At 52.5% G+C, this 1,936-nt stretch overlaps 1 pseudogene across 1 annotated transcript; it reads left to right on the plus strand.

Annotated features, from left to right (window-relative positions):
- Nucleotides 1-1,384: 1,384 nt before the first annotated feature.
- On the plus strand, nt 1,385-1,689 carry LOC309823223 (non-histone chromosomal protein HMG-14-like; annotated as a pseudogene). Its single transcript has one exon. The product of its transcript is annotated as a non-histone chromosomal protein HMG-14-like (transcript).
- The last annotated feature ends 247 nt before the right edge of the window (nt 1,690-1,936 follow it).

The following is a 1,936-nucleotide window of genomic DNA, read 5'->3' on the forward strand; positions in this document are numbered from 1 at the left end:
AGAATCGGTTAGAGACATCCAGGTCTCTACTTTGGAGAGCTTGTTTAGAACATGTTTGTAACAAAACGACAATTCTAAATCCTCTGAGAGCGTCCAGATCTCAGGCGGGCTCCTCTGTCGCCGTGACACATCTGTCATCCATGTGACTAAGACACGGAGGGTCACCACCCTCAAAGGCATCCCATGAAACAAGAGCAACCCACGAAGCCCTTCTCCCCTGCCTGCTGGACAGCGCAGGTGACACCCTGGGGGTGTCCGGGAGGGTGTCGGAAAGGCCAGGAGGTGACATAAAATGGTCTGGCTTGGATACAGGTGAAAATAAACAGGCCTGGCAGGGAGGTTTGGTTGGAAAGCAAGCCTGGTGAGAAAGTGCTGGAGTAGTGGGTACTCTAAGAATTCCTTCTGCACTTCACACCCTCATGATCATGTGACATCACAGTGATGGAAGTTTCTAGATATGGGCCTTCCAACAGGAAGGATGCCCTGAAGGCACTCCTTGGACTATTTCTTTGGTCCCGAAGAGCTCCCCGCCGGCACCCTACTGTGGCAAGAGCTTCTTGGGGATGGTGTCTTCTCTGGGCATCCCCTCAACGCCCTCCCCAGGACGGCCCCAGTGTCCTTGCTCCTGAGGGGCCCGCGTTCACACCACGGAGGCTGAGCCGGCACTTTCTGGGCCATCCCACATGCAGGCCTGCACCTTCCTTCCATAATCGCCGTGATTCCGGACACGAGCGGGGCCTCTGTGCACAGTGAGCTCGTCAGGTGTCAAGTGAGGCGGGATTCTCAAATTGGACTCTCCTGGACAAGGGGAACGGCGGCGCGGCCACGCGGGTGCACGAAGGAGGGGCTGGACTCGTCTTGCAGCTTTGAGCTGCCCCTCTGGTGGGTTGAATTGTGTCCCGCCACAAAGATATGTTGAAGTCCTAACTCCCAATACCTCTGAATGTGACCTTAGTTGGAAATGATGTCCTTACAGATGTGATCATGTTAAAATGAGGCCAGTGGGGTGCGCCCTAATCCAAAGACATATGGCGGTGTCTTTATCAAAAAAAAAAAAAAAAAAGGAAACTCTGGACGCAGAGGGAAGATGTTGTGAGGGTGAAGGCAGAGATCGGGGTGATGCCTGTACGAGCTGAGGAACCCCAGAGACGCCAGCAAACAAACGCCAGGAGCCGGAAGAGGGGATGGATTCTCCCTCGCTGCCCTGGGAAGGGACCAGCCCTGCCCACACCCTGATCTCCAATTCTGGCCTCCACACCGGGAGACCATACATGTGTGCTGTTTAAGACAGTACCCTGGCAGCGGCCAGGCAGCCCAGCTTTGCAGAGGCTCCCCCTGCACCACAGCCCGCAGGCACCCGGCATGCGCTGGCCCTGCAGCCATGATGCCCACGAGGAAGGTCAGCTCCCCTGAGGCAGTGGTGAAGCAGGAGCCCGAGAGGAGATCGGCGGGGTTGTCAGCTAAAACGCCTCCTGCAAAAGTGAAACGAAGTAAAATAAGTGGCTGGAAAGAACATATCTTCAGCCAAAAAAAGTGCAAACAAAAGGGAAAAGGGGAGCAAAGGGAAAGCAGGCTGAAGTGGCTAACCAAGAGACTAAAGGAGACTTACCTGCAGAAAACGGAGAAACTAAAAACGAGGACAGCCTGCCCTCTGATGAAGGAGGAGAGAAAGAAGCCGAGTCTGCTTAATATCACACACACCCCGTCCTATCAGTGGTCCCTGTCTCCCTTCTTGTACAATCCAGAGGAGTATTTTTATCAACTATTTTGTAAGTGCAAGTTTTTTAGTAGCTCTAGAAACATTTCTTAGAAAGGAGGGAATCCTACCTCATCCCACTTTTTTTAAGAGTAAATGCTTTTTTTTTTTTTAGTTTCCCAAGGAGAATTGTATGGATGGCACTAGTTTATTTCCCTTCCAAAAAATCCAATTGAGGGC

Source organism: Grampus griseus, assembly GCF_964374135.1.
Source record: "Grampus griseus genome assembly, chromosome: 5".
Classification (NCBI taxonomy): domain Eukaryota; kingdom Metazoa; phylum Chordata; class Mammalia; order Artiodactyla; family Delphinidae; genus Grampus; species Grampus griseus.